The sequence below is a fragment of the Euprymna scolopes genome, chromosome 46, assembly GCF_053919585.1.
Source record: "Euprymna scolopes isolate OS-2025 chromosome 46, ASM5391958v1, whole genome shotgun sequence".
Lineage (NCBI taxonomy): Eukaryota > Metazoa > Mollusca > Cephalopoda > Sepiida > Sepiolidae > Euprymna > Euprymna scolopes.
In genome coordinates, this window is record NC_136527.1 from 65,189,483 (window position 1) to 65,209,985 (window position 20,503).

A 20,503-nucleotide genomic window follows, 5' to 3' on the forward strand; every position below is an offset into this window, starting at 1 on the left:
TCTGTAGTGTCAGTAATTAAAAATTGCTTCTGTAGTGTCAGTAATTAAAAATTGCTTCTGTAGTGTCAGTAATTAAAAATGCTTCTGTAGTGTCAGTAATTAAAAATTGCTTCTGTAGTGTCAGTAATTAAAAATGCTTCTGTAGTGTCAGTAATTAAAAATTGCTTCTGTAGTGTCAGTAATTAAAAATGCTTCTGTAGTGTCAGTAATTAAAAATGCTTCTGTAGTATCAGTAATTAAAAATTGCTTCTGTAGTATCAGTAATTAAAAATTGCTTCTGTAGTATCAGTAATTAAAAATGCTTCTGTAGTATCAGTAATTAAAAATTGTTTCTGTAGTATCAGTAATTAAAAATGCTTCTGTAGTATCAGTAATTAAAAATGCTTCTGTAGTATCAGTAATTAAAAATTGCTTCTGTAGTGTCAGTAATTAAAAATGCTTCTGTAGTGTCAATAATTAAAAATTGCTTCTGTAGTGTCAGTAATTAAAAATGCTTCTGTAGTGTCAGTAATTAAAAATTGCTTCTGTAGTGTCAGTAATTAAAAATTGCTTCTGTAGTGTCAGTAATTAAAAATGCTTCTGTAGTGTCAGTAATTAAAAATTGCTTCTGTAGTGTCAGTAATTAAAAATGCTTCTGTAGTGTCAGTAATTAAAAATTGCTTCTGTAGTGTCAGTAATTAAAAATGCTTCTGTAGTGTCAGTAATTAAAAATGCTTCTGTAGTATCAGTAATTAAAAATTGCTTCTGCTGTATCAGTAATTAAAATTTCTTCTGTAGTATCAATAATTAAAATTTCTTCTGTAGTATCAGTAATTAAAAATTGTTTCTGTAGTGTCAGTAATTAAAAATTGTTTCTGTAGTGTCAGTAATTAAAAATTGTTTCTGTAGTGTCAGTAATTAAAAATTGTTTCTGTAGTGTCAGTAATTAAAAATTGTTTCTGTAGTGTCAGTAATTAAAAATTGTTTCTGTAGTGTCAGTAATTAAAAATTGTTTCTGTAGTGTCAGTAATTAAAAATTGTTTCTGTAGTGTCAGTAATTAAAAATTGTTTCTGTAGTGTCAGTAATAAAGATTTCTTATGTAGTATTAGTAATTAAAAATTTCTTATGTAGTATTAGTAATTAAATATTGCTTCTGTAGTACCAGTAATTAAAAAATGCCTCTGTAATGTCATTAATTAAAAATTGCTTCTGTAGTATCAGTAATTAAAAATTTTAGTGAAAGAACTGACCTGCTAAATTCTCGTCCCATCAGTAACCATAACACTTCCGTCTTTGATAACATCTTTGTTGTTAATCAATAAAGAATTAGTTCACCACCTCATAAATTCTAAACTTAGTTTTGATCAACAGTATGTATTTAGGCAAGCTCATTTTCCTGAGAATATTTTAATTATCATTTCTAAACGCACATATTATGCTCTGGATAAGGCAGTGGGAGCTTTGCTATATGTCACGTCTATGACAAGTTTTGGTATGAAGGAATATTTATGAAAATTAAATCATACGCTTTTACTGAAAGGATACTGAGCATAATCAGATCTTTCTTAGAAAAGAAAAAACTCCAGGTTCTCTTCAGTGATGGTTCATCTAAGCAACATGATATTAATGCAAATATGCGTCAGGGGCCCTGAAATTTAATTATTCTTGATATTAGGAAACGACCTTCCATATAAAATTGTGTCCAAGAGAGGTATTTTATGTAATGATATAAAGAGGAAAAAAGAATATACACATATCCAAAACAATGGCAGACACCATATAAGACGATCTTCAGTCTTTAGTAGAATGTGGCCATAAAGTGATGCTACTATGACTAAGTTTCTTTTACCAATTACAAGCAATTTTCTCAACCATTGAAAAACTATCCTACGTGTGAACTCCTCATTCAAATCCTAGGCTTAATATTCACATGAATGGAAACAAATATATTGAGGATATGGCCTAGACTGTTGCAATATAAGTTTTTCACACCCAAGAGTATTCTAGAGTTTTCCAAAGCCACAGTTTGCTCATGAATGTAATATTTTTGTTACATCTGGATTTGTGCATCTAATACCAGTATCTCTCTCTTTCTCTCTGTCTCTCTCTCTCTCTCAGAAAGGCTCCCAAAAACGTCTCAACTATATTCCACTGCTGCAATGTTCTATCTCCGTGTCTGTTCAAAAATTACTTTAATAGAACATGCTCTAATGAACTCATAACACTTGTACTCCCTCGACGTACATATTCCTTACTAACATGACAGGGCTGAAAATCTCACTCCTGTTGTGATCCCTAGATGCAAAAAGGCCTTCTACTGCAATAGTTTTTATGTCCTTGGACGTCTAAGCTTTGGAATTTCCTCTATAATAATTCCTTCTATAACTGTATTCAAATGTATAAAACTAAATGTAAGACGAGCATACAACTCACTACCCAACTCCCTACATAGCCCCTGGTGATCCCAATTATTGCAATTAATGCATGTTAATGTGTCAACACACCTTGTTTGGTTTGAGTCAATCCTACTGTAAATACCGTGTTATCAATGGCACTAAATGAATATAAACATTTTGTATACAAAATGTTTATAAGTAAAGTGTTCAAACATTAAAAATCTATTCGATCATCAAATGGCAAATCATGCAACACATGAAATATAATTTTATTGAATTCGAAATAAAACAAGTTCGATAATAATGAATATTTCTCCTCATGAAAACTCATTTTAATAAAAAAAAGTTATAAAAGTAAAATATTGTGTCTTATGTTTTATAAAAATTCATTGAAATCTCTTTCTCGAAATGTTCATTTTTATACAGAATTACAATCCATTTATAAAACTATCTTTTAACTTTATTCAAATGCAGTTTTGTTTTCAGCTTCAGACGTTGAAGTAATATTTTGACTCATTAAATATTGCAATTTTCCTTTGATAATATTTTATTTTAAAACATTTGTAAACCTTGCACTGAGTGTTAAAGAATTGCCGGATTTATTAAATGCATTCAAACAGATTAACCAGAAATGTTACAAATGAAACCAGATTATTATACCAGTTGTTTGAAGATCACCAATAATGTGTTTATTAGACTTTAGAAAGGATGTATTTCGTTTTGTAAACAATATAAAAAGTGTAAATTATATATTTTTTAAATTATGGTATTTTGTTTATATCTCATTATTGAAGGTTTTGTGAAAGCTTTATTCAATATTAAATGTGAAAATTTTTTACTTTGTTAATACTTTATTTTGTGAATAGGTAAGTATTGCGAATTATCCTTATTATATTTTTAATTTAATTAATAATGAATTTAATGACTTCTTAATAAAATCGAACATAACTTAAATTTTGCCTGAAGTCCATAAAGCTAAAACTTATTTCTTATTTATCTATTAAAAATAACAATGTCAATACATTAATGTCGTAAATTATTTTTTGTAAAAAACATGTTTAAAGTTAATGTATTTTATTCAAATGTATCTTTTTTTTAAATTTTGCAGAATATCCAGTAATCAGTAGAAGACTCTTAATGCAAATTACATGTTAAATATCGGAAATGAGAAAAATCCTCTCCTTGTGAACTATACGATTTTTTTCTATATAAAGGCACTGTCTGCTAATATATTGAACAAACATTTTCCTGTCAACTGCGAATGTATTCATTTATAAATCTTTGTCGGTAGAGACATAGCATAAATAGTTATGCACTTCTGGGCCTTAAGTAAATACAGAAATTCAAACATACAAAATACTATACAAAAGCATACTGCTGGTTGTTAAAACTGAAATTATAGCTGTACAATCATTGCTTATAATATAAAGAAAATTATTTATATTTGAGCGAATTCTGAGAAATTATATACATTTTCATTTACAGAGATTTTCCATATCATCTATATAAGATTTATAAAATTTATTGAATGCATCAGTTTGTTGTTTCCATCAAGTTGCACAGATAGAAGATCAGTGATTTTAAATACAAAAGTGTACAAGTAAGCTGACATACAGGCAAATATTAATTTTCAGTTAAAAATAATAAGATTTTCACTGAAATAGAAACAATATCTCATTCACGATTTCCTTTGCGCAATTTCAAATCCATACAAATTTAAAATTGGAATATTTCTAAATCCATTGCATTTTTTGCATCAGAAAAATAAAGAGAAAGAAACTGTTGAATATTTCGATTTTAAAAATGAACTATGCATCTGAGACCGGCGAGAAACCATTCACTTGTAAAGTATGTGGCTCTTCTTTTACAAGAAAATCACATATATCACAACATATGCGAACACATACTGGAGAGAAACCATATTCTTGTGAAATATGTGGCTCCTCTTTTTCAAGAAAACAATCCATGTTGCAACATAGTCGAATGCACAGTGGCGAGAAACCATATTCTTGTGAAATATGTGGCTCTTCTTTTACACAGAAACAATACATGTTGGAACATATGCGAACACATACTGGAGAAAAACCATATTCTTGCGAAATATGTGGTACTTCTTTTGCATTGAAACAAACTATGTTGCAACATAGTCGAACACATACAGGAGAAAAACCATATTCTTGTGAACTATGTGGCTGGTCGTTTACAACCAAACAAAATATGTTGCAACATAGGCGAACACATACTGGAGAGAAACCATTTTCCTGTGAAATATGTGGTCATTCTTTTACACAAAAGCAACACATATTGGATCATATGCGAATGCATACTGGAGAAAAACCATATTCTTGTGAAATATGTGGTTCTTCCTTTGCAAGAAAACAACATATGGTGCGACATATGCGAACACATACTGGAGAGAAACCATATTCTTGTGAAGTATGTGGTTCTTCTTTTACACAGAAACAAGATATGATACGACATATGCGAACACATACTGGCGAGAAACCATATTCTTGTGAGGTATGTGGCTCTTCTTTTACGCAAAAGCAGCATATGCTGAAACATGTACGCACACATATAGAGTAGAAACTATGTAAGTATTTTTTTCAATGATATTAAATCCATTTAATGGAAACAATTTAATGTGAACACAGACTAAACAAAATGGTGTTTTTGGAAACAATGCAACATTTGCTTTTTACATAGATACATTATGTATTGTATATTGCATAGAAATTATATCAATGTTAACTATTTGACTCTTCATTTTTTAATAAAGGTAATATTTTTATGCTCAGGAAAAACTATATTCTCCTAATATATTTGGTTGATTTACAATTCAGCAGCAAATGTCGAACATATGCATAATACGAACTTAAGTTATTATTCTTGTGCACTCTGTTTCTATTCTTACACGGAAATTAATTTGCATCACACGAAATCCAATATGAGATATTGTAATATTGCAGCACAGGTTTTATAGAAAGAAATCCAGTTGGAGAATATAAAATGACTACAAAAAGATTCTCATTAGATTTTTTGATTTACACGGTCGTCTAGTGTGTTGTTGATGATGTGAAAATCTATGTATGTTTCTATTTAGCATTAAAAACTCATGCTGAAAAAACACTACATATTTTTCAGATATGCTTTTCATTTTCTACACGTTCGTTTAAACACATGCTAAAAATTCCAATAATCATGACATAACATTAAAAAAATACGTCATATATAACTGCTGAACTTATACAGGAAAGATGCAAATATTACTTAAAGTAATTGTTTGAATCCTTAAACGATATTTCAAATTGGTGTATTTGGAACCTTTTCATAAAAAATTGCTGATATATGTGAACACATTTATGCTGAGATATCAAAATTAAATTATTTAAAATTTGATATTTAATCAATACAAACATAAATAACTTTTTAAATAAAATAAAAATTTAGATAAATATTTCTTAAAAATTCCTTTGTTTTATAACAGGAAAATAATACGTTTAACAGAATTTCCAATATATCAGCAGAACTAGTTTGATTCACTGAATTCTACTTCATCACAAAAATAAAAACTTTCTTAATTACATATAAACAAAATTTCAGTTTTATTTTTTGTAAATAAATTTCCTTCATACATTTTCACTGTTGCTGAAATGTAACACGATAATTTTTGTCACCATTTATTTGTGTAACAAATACTCAGAAAAACGAAAATTGCTTGTAAACCAATTCATATAGTACTTTTGTTTGAGGGTAATAAATATCTTACTATATTTGTCTTTATTGAAGAAAACGTTCATTATAAATCGCTTTGTCGAATGTGCCATGAGTAAAATTGAGATAATTAGAACAATTGTACTGAATCTTCAGCAATAGTCGATGAGTATGTGTAAACAGATTTCCCTATTATTAAGAGATCAACAGCAAATATTTTTTATTGATTTCAATTCAATTTGTATGAAAAATAAGCAATAGTTTCATTGTCTTTAATTTTAAAAACATTCTGTTTAAAAGAGTGTGTAACGTTTAACCCATTTTCTCCTAGTCGCATTAAGATCAATAGCTTGTTTTTAATTGCATTTTATATGAATTTTCAAAAGTTTTTACAAATATTATATATGTGATAGTTAAATTATTAAAATATATATAAAAACACAGTATTTTTAGCATGTTGTCTATATCTTTGTATGAAATAAGTTTTGTAAACTATTTCAAGTTCTACAAAATAATTGAAGTAAAACATTTAATATATATTTTTAAATAGAAAAAATAATTGAAATAAAACATTTAATAAATTATTTGAAAATAGAAATAGAAAAAATAATTGAAGTAAAACATTTAATATATTATTTGAAAATAGAAATAGAAAAAATAATTGAAGCAAAACATTTATTATTTGAAAATATAAATAGAAAGAATAATTGAAGTAAAACATTTAATATATTATTTGAAAATAGAAATAGAAAAAATAATTGAAGTAAAACATTTAATATATATTTGAAAATAGAAATAGAAAAAATAATTAAAATAAAACATTTGATATATTATTTGAAAATAGTAAAAATAATTGAAGTAAAACATTTAATAAATTATTTGAAAATAGAAATAGAAAAAATAATTGAAGTAAAACATTTAATATATTATTTGAAAATAGAAATAGAAAGAATAATTGAAGTAAAACATTTAATATATTATTTGAAAATAGAAATAGAAAGAATAATTGAAGTAAAACATTTAATATATTATTTGAAAATATAAATAGAAAAAATAATTGAAGTAAAACATTTAATATATTATTTGAAAATATAAATAGAAAAAATAATTAAAGTAAAACATTTAATATATTATTTGAAAATATAAATAGAAAAAATAATTAAAGTAAAACATTTAATATATTATTTGAAAATATAAATAGAAAGAATAATTGAAGTAAAACATTTAATATATTATTTGAAAATAGAAATAGAAAAAATAATTAAAGTAAAACATTTAATATATTATTTGAAAATATAAATAGAAAGAATAATTGAAGTAAAACATTTAATATATTATTTGAAAATAGAAATAGAAAAAATAATTAAAGTAAAGCATTTAATATATTATTTGAAAATATAAATAGAAAAAATAATTGAAGTAAAACATTTAATATATTATTTGAAAATAGAAATAGAAAAAATAATTGAAGTAAACATTTAATATATTATTTGAAAATAGAAATAGAAAAAATAATGGAAGTAAAACATTTAATATATATTTGAAAATAGAAATAGAAAAAATAATTAAAGTAAAACATTTAATATATTATTTGAAAATAGAAAAAAGTGGAAATTTATTGGATGATGGGTGAGTGCAAAAATTGGTTCATTTTTAATTTTGTTTCAACTTCATTTTCTTGCTTGTCTATGATTACTGTAGAAATGGCTGAGTGATTAGACACATTTAAAGAACATATAATCCATTTCGAAAAAAGAGTCTGTCTTCCATTAGCCAACCCCTCATTCATGTGATTCAATCTGTTTTTACAGATGGGTTATGAATAGCAAGTGACCAGCACGTTTAATAGCTGGTTTACAGAATAGAGTTGGAAGATTTAAAATCTAAAAGTGACTTGAGAGAAACAATAAGATACAATTTGTGCGTAGAGATGTTCTGCTTTTTAACAACGTAAGCTCTTCCAGTGAGTGAGATAAAGGAAAAACACCTTTGGGATTTTGCAACCTAATAAACATCGCATACATGGTTCATTGGCATGTTAAAATATGCTGCATGGCAAAGCAATTCCTGCCATTGAATTCAGCTATCATGTAACGGTACGGTTCTAACAAAAAACGAAGGGTAATGTAAACCTGACAGAGATCTCCAAAGTCTGAATGGTGTTCGTGGGCGTAAGGACATAATAACGCCCATTCTCGGATTAGCATATGAAAATTTGCAAATCATCCATTTACTCCAGTCGTTGAGGTCTTCTTGCCCTTGGAAACTGCACATGGAAATCCATCCAAGGAGTATGGTATTTATTGCAATACGAGACGGCATAAAATTGAAATAGAATTCATGCTTATATATATGTATGTTTTGGTGATGTTACCGTGACAAATAATCAAAAAGTTTTTTCTAGAATAATGACTGACAACGAGGGTAGACTATGTAATAGCTACAAACAAAAAAAATAAAAGAAATAAAAAAAGCGAAAAAAAACTTTAACATAAGTGGCATTGAATATCTGTACTCTAAGGGACAAACAGAAATCTGACTGCCCAGAAAGAAGGACAATCAGCATTGTGAAAGCATTGTAAAAATTCAACTTTAGCCATTGTTGCTAGTGTAGAATAATTTGGAGATGACCGGGAATAATTAATCTTCTGGATGCTAAACAGCCAAGAATACATGGATTTGCTTTGCAATCAGGAAAGATCGGATTTGATGGATGAAGAATTTTCTATGCTTAAATTATTAGCAAAGTTGGATGATATCACACATTGTGCAACTGAATAATAAGCAAAAAAGAAATGAGCATTTCTTTTGCCGACTAAATATAGTGAACATGACCTTATCGTCATCAACATGATTTTAAAATCACAATCAACAGAAAAACATTTGGCAGCACGTAAGGTCCAATAATCAGCACCTAATGGATTATGGGATCCTCTTATAGGTGTCTAGCAGTCTGTTTCTGTGTCACTCCAAAAAAGTTAGTCGTTAATCTCAATATTAAAGGATTATTTTGATTTACAAGGCTGTTGTTCATAAGAAGCAAATATCATAATAATCTCTAAAACCTTTAAGGTTTGTTGTTTTGTACGGAATTTGTCATTTTATTTGCACTTAAAATTATTCCGTTGCAACACTAAGACAACACGACATAATTGAAACTAGGTTCCATGTCAAAATCGAGCTATGACTTCAGATCAGTATAATGAATATTTTTGTTCATTGGTCATTTTACATTTTTTTTATCACTTTTTTGATTTTTGTCTGTTCGAAATGTCTAAATATCATATTAATTTCTCTATATTTATTTGAGGGAGAAATTAACAATTTTATATTATTTTTCTTCAACTACATACTTTAAATTCAGCCGAATAGGCTTAAGTTTAAAGGTGTTTACATGTATTGGCGGTAATTATTTTTTCTGAATCATTAACGATATTGTTGAAGTCAGTTTTCGAATTTTGAAAACCTTGACGCTTACTTATTTTTGATAGAATCCCATATAGACAAGCTTGGCGAACTAAAAGGAATATCTATGTTTGCAGTATGGAGCCTTCGGGTGTTCCTTAGACTTTGGATGGCGACTGTGGTTTTCCCTACATATGGAAGAAAACTAGCGTCTTCCAATTTTGGATGCTGATTGACCGATTCACTCATAATGATTCTTTATTCACCTTTCATAACCGAATGGATAGAATTCCAATGACATTGTGATGTTGTGAGTCGTGAGATTTCTTCACTCTGACAATGTAGTTTCCACATCAAATAAGTTTAGAAGTTAAGTTGGGGTGCAGCGTATCTCAACCTGTGTGTCATAAGGTTAAGGCAGCCATAGATGGGGTTAGATTAAAGAAAAGTACCGTATGTAAGAAACTGTTAGTAAGAAAATTTGAATAGTATGAAAGTATGACGTTGGCCTGATTTGCTGATACAAGGTGTTTCGATCTTGGAAATAAGCTTTTACCTTTTTTTATCGTACAAGCACCAGGGGTTGGATAGAAGATTTAAAGTTCAGAGTTAGCACCCCCTCTGATAAAAGGGGTTGGTTTAGCTGAAAATGTACTGTTTCGGAAATCCATGAAATAAGTTCTGAAATGTATAGAGCTAGGGTCGATCTTATGTCAGTGGTAGAGAACGGTGTTTTATTTGGAATTCATTGTCTGACCAGATAAAACATTAAAAAAGGAGATTCAGTTTTTGGTCCGCTTATATTTCAGTAATACATGCGACTTAAATAAATTTACACTGGGTTGTACATTGATTCATCTAAGTGTTAAGTTTGCAGGTTGAAACAAGTAACGTAGAAAGCAATACAAATGACGACTCAACAAACAAAGGTAGATCAAATAAGAAGTGTATTAGGAAAAGGTATATTTACAGGATATTTACATAATGGTGTCAAATAAGAGTCTTTGCTGGAGAACATATCTGCTCTCGACAGCCTTTGGTGGCTTCTTGTGAACACACACTCAGACTAACTGAGTCTTCCTATTTATGTGTAATTACTATCCACATATGCAAATGAATGTGTGCCACCACAACACTAAGTATATTTAATGCATAGGGATTGCATATAGTTACACCATACAGCAAATGGTTAGGCCGTTTTGAAGCAATAGAACTCTGGGTATTTAAAATTATGTGATTGGAAGATGTGCACATTGAGGCTGGGGCGAAGGAATCCTCGTACTTGAACAATTACATGGAGTGTCTGGAAAGACGGATATGAATCAGAAGAAATGTGTAAATTCTTTAGTGCATGGCATGATTATATTTATCTGCAGACAATCGTTTCCAGAGAAAAGGGACGTAAAGTTAAGGCAGGTTAAAACACTGTAGACAAAATGGGTGATGATTAATTTAAAGTGGAGAGAAAACTAAGGTTTTCAGATCTCTCCATGAAAGCCATGCGAGAGAGACACCGTCATAATGTAGAAATCATCAAAGCAGAATGCTTTCTCTGGACGTTTGCGTCACTAATTTAAGCAAGTTAAGAATTTTAGATGTAAGATCGCAGTGGTTTCAATTTTATCAAAATAAAACCATTTATGAAAACACTCAGCAAATGTCTCCTTGTGTTTTTTTCAGAGAGCATATAAACACCCCACTTATGTATAAAGACTTATTTTGTAAATGAAAATCTAATCTATTTTACAAGTGTTGGAGATGCCCATCCATGGAATTAATGGACTATCTCATGATGTCACTTCCTCTGGTGATGTCACTTCTGGTATCGAGTACCGTTGCCCAGAGTAAGAGATTGGGACACGACCAAGGAGGTCGGGTGCACACGCCCCACCATTGAGGAATGGTTTCGTTCAACTCGCTTTGCCTGTAATATAATCCTATGTTCCTTTTGTTTATTACCATTAACTCTATAACAACTGGCGACGACGGATTCGACTTTCCCACGGGTTAACTCTACAAATAAATTCTAATTAACTTCAAAAGAACTTTGGATTTACAAGCTAAGAAGTTGGCTGCCAATTACGTTCTAAAAACAAAATTCTAAAAAAAAAGAAAACGAACACATGGCAAAGTTATCGACTAAATTATAAGTTAATCTTTTTGTCTCTACATTTAAATTGAAAAAAAAACTGTACGAAACGCATTTTTGTAATGCTTAAAAATTAATTTGGTTGCTTATTAAAAGAAAAAAGAAAAAAGAGAAAAATGTTGACCCAATTTCACAGCGAGAAAAATTTCTAATTGTAACTGTCTTCGGTTTATTCATATGCAAATTTGAACATTTTTCAAATGAAGTGAAAAGTTTTTTGCCTTTGTTTTTGCTGCTAACTTTATGCTATATTTTAACGGGAAAGAAATACTTATTTTCATTGAGTGGAATTTTCTAAAATATTCTATTTTTAACTGTCGGTTCTAAAGTGAAAAAATATTTTTTCTTCCGCATGGAGACAACTCCCCCCCCCCCACACACACATAAAAAAACAGCCATTTTGGTTAACTGCCAGATAATTCCACAATTATTTTTTTCTTTTGCAACTGAATTGTATCACATTACATTTTTTTGTTTTTGTTTCGCAAGTAAATTTTTTTTGTCCTCCTGATATTGAGTTATCTCTAAGATTTTTACCAAGAAGTAAGGGATATATTGCTCCCTCCTCATACGCACACACTCAAGGAAAAGACATTTTCTTTTTTATTTTTATTATGATTTTATCTCTCTTCTCTGGTCAAAAATGGAAATAATTTTTTTCGTGCGTTTGAAAAAAAAAGCCATTATAAGATGGAGGAGATTAAAGCAGTATTAATACAGCTAATCAAGGCGCAGATGGAGCAGCAACAGAAAGCTGAGGAAAATTAAAAAGAACATGATAAACAGCTCCAGTTACAATTTCAAAAGAGGCAACAAGCGTTGGAGGAGAGAATGCTACTTCAACAACAGAGACAAGAAGAGCTTTTGTTAAAAATATTTGACAAAACGGAACACAGGGATGACAGTTTTGCTTTTTCCCAAAGTACAATATGGAACGTTATAGAAACGTTCAACAACCAACTGGAGGTGGATGGGACGTTTGACGCTTTTTATCGGAGATATGAGGACCTATTCTCTGTGGATTGTCAAGTGGAGCAACGCTAAAAACGTTCGCCCACTTTTGAGGAAATTACGAACCACAGAACATAGCAAGATTGTGGATTATATTATCCCCGGGAAGACGAGTGAATTGAAATTTTCTGAAGCGGTCAAACTTTTATCCGAATTGTGCAGCCCGAATTCTACACTCTTTCATAGAAGATGGAAGTGCTTGAACCTGCAAAAAAAGCGACGATGATGATTACCTAACCTTTGCGTCCATGGTAAATAAACACTGCGATGATTTCCGTCTATCTGACTTATCGGCAGATGACTTCAAGTGTTAAATTTTTGTGTAGCGTCAGGTCTCATCCAAAAACTGAGATTAGACGTCGTGTTCTCTCTAGAGTTGAGAACGAACGGGGCCTCACCCTCCAGAAGTTTGCCAAGGATTGTCAATGGATAGTCTGCATAAGGAACAACTCGAGACACGTGGAGGAGTCACACGCATTCATTAGAAGGACAAACTTCAGACCGGAAAAATACTCACCCCGAAAAAGCAAAGCTGGATGTAAGAAAACTGACACTACACCTAATAAATACAATCAAGTCACAAGACCCGGATCTCCTACAACCCCGTGCTATCGCTGTGGCGGGAACCATTGGTCGAGTCAATGTTTTTACAAATATAAATACTGCAACAAATGTGGCAGGAAGAGCCACAAAGCGACTCAGTGCAGGAAAGGCAAGGTCAAGAACAGCACCCGAAAGACTAGATCCGACTTGGATTCGGATAAGAACTGGTGCAAATATGTCACAGCTAACGTCGCAAATAAAACAATTGGATTCTGGATCAGACCTTAAGACGTGTAAAAGAAACCAACCATGCGAAGGTGAATAAATCAGCTCGAGCTGTGACAGTTGATAAAGTGGAATTTGAGGGAGAGCTCACTCTCCCGGTGACCTTAAATAGTGTTACTAAATAAGTGAAAGTGTATATATATATAGAACATCTGAAAACCTGTTCGATACTGATTGGATTTAGCGATGTGAATTGTGGGGCCAACCTATGAATAAATTCTGTCATAGGGTAGAAGACTCGTCTATGGGAGCACGGCAACTGAAGGACAAGTTAAAAGTGGAATTTCCAAAAGTATTTTCACCAGGACTATGAAAATGTACAAAGGCTATAGCAAGATTCGAACTAAAAGGAAACACTCTGCCCGTTTTCAGGAAGAAACGAAACGTCCCATTTGCAGCAACAGAGAAATCGAAAAAGAAAGCTTCAACAGAATCTGCCAAAGGAGGCATAAAAACTGAAACTGCAAAGCTGGAAGCTAAAAAACCCGCGCCAAAAGAATTTGCCAAGCTAAAGCAACACTTTCTACACGTGTATGGGATTACACCTAACTCGAACACACCAACAGCGGTCTCAGCCGCAGAAACAACGTTTGTGCGAAAAGTGAGATCCATTTTTTTTCAAGCTCTTACCCAAACAGTCAAGGTCACTAGTGACCACTTATGTACCCAGTAAACGTTTCATATCAGGTGAAAAAGTGTTTTTCAAAAGTTATAAAAACAACACATCATTCTGGGAGGTGGGTACAATTACTAAGAGAGTCGGTGACATGGTATATATCGTCCAATGACCAACATATACCCATAAACGTCACCAAAACCAATTAAGAAAATGTCGATCAGTTGAAACCAGAGACAGTCCCCCATTGGAAGATGAGCCGATAGACACTGTCTTCGAAACTTTTGATCTTGAACCTCCTCAACCAACACCAGAACTACGGCGGTAGTTCTGTAACGTTTACCGAGCCATTGATGGTAAATCCTAAAAGGAAGAGGTACTGGCAGCTTTTACGAACAAAAAGCTTGGGAGGGGGGACGCCCCTCCATGGGATTAATGGACTATCTCATGATGTCACTTCCTCTGATGACGTCACTTCTGGTATTGAATACGGTGCTCAGAGTCAGAGATTGGCATGCAACCAAGGAGGTGTGGTGCACACGCCCCACCGTTGAGGAATGGTATTGTTCAACTCACTTTGCCTGTAATATATGTGAATAAATGTTCGTTTCCTAAAAATCCTGTGTTCCTTCGTTTATTACCATTTAACCCCATAACAATTTACAAGAAAATCTGATAATATGCACTTCAAAATCTTTAATTTTAATGTAAATACCCCCCCAACCTTACAAGCAGCAAAGTCCCATCCCTATATAATTAAGATTCCTAGCTGTAAGAAAGCCTTTTACTCTAATAGTTTCTTTCCCAGAACTGCTAGACTTTAGAAATCCGTTGCAGGTTTCTTCTTCCCTAAATATATTGACACGCAGAAGTTCAAGTATAAAGTGAACGGACATTTTGCTGCTAAACTCCCTACATAGTATCCCTGCAACTTATGTCCCTGATATTAGTCCCCTACATCAAAGTGGCAATGTGCCTTGTTTGGGGTGAAAATATAATAAAAAAATGCAGACATTTTTTATTATTTTTACTTTTCTAGATATTTAAATCCGCATTAGTTTGGTAGTTGATGGTAAATGTTTACATGTGGTTGAATCGGTTTTTTTTTTTTTTAGCGATATCTAGGTTTAGCAACTTTAGATCACCCGATTCCCGTTTTTAGTGCATCTGAACCAGAAGCAAGGGCCCCAGAAGGGGGGTGTCACTCATCAGTAGGAGGGAACCATCCTATGGCTCTCCGATGTCCACACCTGTTTTCTGATCTCTTCCTGCAATTTTTTGGGTTCGATATGGCTTTTCTTCAATCATTATTTACATCCATGAAATGGTGAAATTAAAGTACATTGTAGAAATCTGAGGAAAAAGAAAATAGCTCGAGAGTAACCTTAATAAAATATTTGAAATAATTCATAAGTTTGACAAAAGAAAGCTACTCATATTATGCCATGCTCTACACGGTGTTGTATTATTCCGTTGGATTGGTTAGGGCGAATAAGTAAACATAAAGAGAGATAACGATGAGACATCGTTACGGTACAAAAAAAAAGTTTATTTTCCTTATATTCCAAGGGACGTAACTCGTACAGTTAAAAATACACAAAACAAGATGAGATAATCCATATCTTGACATCCCTCTTTCATAAAGGATATGTTTGATAAAGCAGGTTTGCTGGAAGAGTTTTCGGATATGAACCTCTTCTACAGGTCGTATCTTTTAAGGGGCTTTATAACACGACCCGATTTTGTGATTGTTCCAGATTGTTTATTAGTACTGGACACCATCTATAGAAAATAACAGTCCTGTCCTGCACACCGTGTGCAGATGCTTGTATGCATATTGGGAGTTTCTACACAATGTATGTTTGAAATATTATGTGATATAAGCTGAGTATGATGCGAGGGTGTATCATGTATAAATGACTGCATCATATAACAGAGGTGTGAGTAACTTTCTTGAGATGTGTGCGGTTTCTGCGAAGGATTTGTCCTGATAGTGTCTCGACAATGTAGGATGACAGCTGGAGTCCATCTACTCATGTCTTGGTCGTGCATCCACATCCGTTGTCCTACGCTAAGATTAGGGAGGTTCTTAGCATGTTTGTTATGTTGTCTCTTTTGCAACAACTGTCTCTATAATAGACGACTCTGAATTTCCTTCTTAAAGATATTTTCATTCATGCACTTTGTCTGGAGATTAATGACTAGTTGGCGATTGAAAAGTAACAAGCTCTCTTATATAACAGATCTTATATAACAGATCTTATATAACAGATGTCACTCGGTTAAAAAAAGGTGCAATTTTGCGCGCATTTCACTGGACATTAAAATTTCAGTCACGTACACAATGTCGATTACGACTACACACGCTATGCAAAGAACAAAAACAAAACTGCATTCTCCATGCGGACGTAGAAGTTGACATACCATATGAAGACGCGACTTACTGACCAATAAGAGACACAAAAAATGAACATTCTTTTGAGCTGATTCGAGCCAAAGACCGATTATAAAAGGAACCCCTCTTTCAACAACGAAGCAGTCTTACCGTCGTTGGGGATCGTCTCGGCATCGTCAGCACCGACACCAGCATACTGTGAATACATTGCTGACGACGACACCAACTTACTGTGAATATCACACCCGTCGTCACTGACACCAACCTACTGCATATACTTTGCTGTTGTTGGTGAAACCGCCATTAACTTATCGCGAGTTATGGCACCTTTTTTGTGTCATGCTATTATTTTTCAGTCTAACAGAAAGTTGTCAACAGGATGGACTAAACACCAAAGCGGCTGAACATTTCTTCTAGCAGAGACAACTTATATTGCTGAATCGATCCAAATCAAGCATGGCATTCAAGAACTGTTCTGCATGTTTATTTTCCAAATATTGGATCTTATCTCATTTCATCTTGAGTCCCAAGGGCCTCACATTATGCCTAATTACAGGCACCATCATTCCTGCCAAATTTATCATGAACATTCATGGATCCTTCCAAAGGAACAACAAACTAACATTCCAACAATAGGAATTCGAACTAAAGGCTCCATGCGTATGGAAGCAAATCGGACCACCGTTTTGCAAAAGGGCTTACCAGAACCGGAGAACTTTCATTGCTGTTATTTGTGAATAAAATTTGAGTTTAAAGGTATGGCTTTTGTTTGTGGAATTCATTTGCTTCTGCAGGGAGGAAAATTGAGTTGTGTAGGAAAGAAATCTTTTTGGTGCCGTCGTGCTGAAATGATAAGGTTATTATTTTTAAAAACATTCTTAACATGAAGAGGTGAGGGTGTTTTGTAACTATTATGTACTGCCAGCTTACAATTAATAAAAAAAAACAAAAAATAATAAAGGTATCGTGAAACTTGAATTTAAACTGGAAAGAAAATAAAAAAATGTAAAAAATAAAAAAACAACTATATAAAAATAGCACGGTAGACTCTGCGATCTTATGCATCCGAGAACAATATCTACTGTAAAATTAAACCAAAATTTTGTGCTAATGCATTTTTGGCACCATACTATTTTTAAATATTTTTTTTAAGTTAAATTAAAGTTTCACAATATATATATTTAATTGTAAGGTGGAAGCACAGAATAGTTACAAAACACCTCCCCATATTAAGAATGGTTTTCAAAATAATAACATTATTACTTTAGCACAGTACCAAAAAATGCAACCTGAAAGTAGATACATTGCCTATCCGCATATTCCGCAACATGTACCCTAGCAGTATAGACGAAGCTGGAAACCCAATGCCCGGAACCCCAATGTACCATGCCACATAAACCCACCGAGAAGGACACCTATAGCCATGTGCAGAAAAATCAAATCGGAACTCGACAAGATGGAATCGCAAGGAGTCATTCACCGCATCAACAAGCCCACAAACTGGGTAAGCTCTCTCACTTATGTCACCAAACGTGACAACACAATTAGGGTTTGCTTAGACCCACGAGCGCTAAACAAAGCTCTCATACGGCCATACCACCAAATTCCAACTGTCGAGGAGCTCAACCACCGATAGGAGCAAAATTCTTCTCAAAGTTGGACGCTAAGTCTGGGTACTGGTCTATAAAGCTCGACCCTGAAAGTCAGCCACTAACAACTTTCCAAGCACCATTTGGAAGGTATTGTTTTGAACGGTTTGTGTGTCAGTCGAAATGGACAGAATACTCGAGAAATACACTGGTGCTTATGGTATAGCTGAGGATATCACCATATATGGGTCGACAGAGCAGGAACATGACGAAAACCTAAGACGTTTCATGGAGGTTGCTACCAAAGAAGGCCTTACCTTGAACTTTGAGAAGTGCAAGATCAAATGCCGTGAAATATCCTCTTTTGGAAACCTGTACACACACACTGGACTAAAACCAAACCAGCCGAAGGTACGTGACCTACAGAAAATGCCTGAACCATATAACAAGACGGAACTACAACAATCCTTGGGTATGATGACATACCTGTCTCGTTTTGTCAAGGACTTCAGTTCCAAGACAGCAGTGTTGCGTGACCTATTATGCAAGGACTCTGCTTTCCAGTGCGAACCACACCATCAGGAAGCTTTCAAAAAGATAAAAAGTGAAGTATCTGAAACGTCCCTGCTTCACTATTTTGACCCTAAAAAATCGATATACATGCACTGTGATGCGAGTTTACATGGAATCAGTGCAGCTCTGCTACAATCTGCTGCAATCTATTGCCTGTCACATATGCTAGCAAGAGCCTCACACAGACAGAACAGAGATACGCATGTATCGAATGTGAGCTACTGGCCATCGTATTTGGCACACAGAGGTTCCACACATACCTCTATAGCCACCATTTCCAAGTTGTCACTGACCACAAACCCCTCACTATGATCATCGACAAACCGCTCACCTCAGCCCCGGCACGTCTGCAAAGAATGCTAATAAAACTCCAAGGATCCAACTTCAGGCTCACATATAACAAGGGATCTGACAACATCTTGGCTGATGGATTATCGCGCCTACCACCACCTTGTAATGCGGACCCTATCGAACTTGATGTCCGGGTTGATACAGTTCGTTTTTCCACTAATTACATCGAAGAGCTAAGACAGTATGCGACAACGGATCCTCTGCTTAACCAGCTGAGAGAGACTATCATCACGGGATGGCCAGAGACAATCAAGCAGCTACCCACTGACATTAGAGTGTTCTGGGGCCTAAGAGATCAGCTCTCAATTGATGATGGTCTTATCTTCAAAGGACAACAAATCGTTATCCCTCAGACACTTCAAAAAGACATATTAGAACAACTACATGCTGCTCATTTAGGACAAGAGAAAACAAAACTCCTTGACAAGTACACTGTTCATTGGGTAAACATAAACAAAGACATTGAACAGTTCACAAAGTCATGCAGTATCTGTCAACAGCATCAGCCCTCCCAAATGCAAGAGCCGCTAATGCAACATGACATCCCAACAAAGCCATGGGACGTAGTTGGCACAAACCTGTTTGATCTCCACGGAAGTCAATGGTTGATCATATCTGACTATTACTCAAAGTATCCTATAGTCAAACGCCTACCTGATCATTCACCAAGCAGTGTCATAGTGAACATCACACGCCAAATCTTCTTCGAGTTTGGCATACCATCCAAGATAGTCAGTGATAACGGACCACACTTTTCTAGTCATCTCTAGCGCGACTTTGCCAAAGAATGGGGTTTCCATCATGAGACCACGTCATCTCGGAGACCACAAGTGAATGGCTTCATAGAACGTCAAATAAGGACTATCAAGAATATTCTCAAGAAAGCCAAAGAGTCGGGAACAACTCCTGAAATCGCACTGCTGCCCTGGCGCTGCACCCCAATTTCAAGTGTCATACCAAGCCCTGCACAACTACTCATGGGTAGACGAATCCAATCTCAACTGATCACCAAAATCAGAAACGACAACCATGATCAGGATCAGATATACACTGTATATCATATACAGTGCATTCCAACAACGCCAGCAGAACCAAAAGAGGTATTTTGACCGACATGCACTTAAGGAAGATCTACCACCCCTATACCATGGTCAACGGGTAAGGGTACAGAATCCTGTATCTGGAAGCTGGGACCCAGCGACTGTAGTATCCCAGGTAGATTGTCACCGCTCATATCTCCTGGAGGATGTCAATGGGCATGTGCTGCAAAGAAACCGACAACACATAAGAAGTATTCCAGTGATGCCTACCCCACAAATGTCGCAAGACCTCCCCAACACAGCTCCATAAAAATGTGCAACGTCTGTGGATCCACTTGTGTGTGCATCCCCAAACATACCAAATGACACTCAAAAACGTACTCATAGTGGTACCACCATCAAAAATGAGCTTGTGATAAGCAAACACTCATAACCTCCCAGCAAGCATCTTATGGG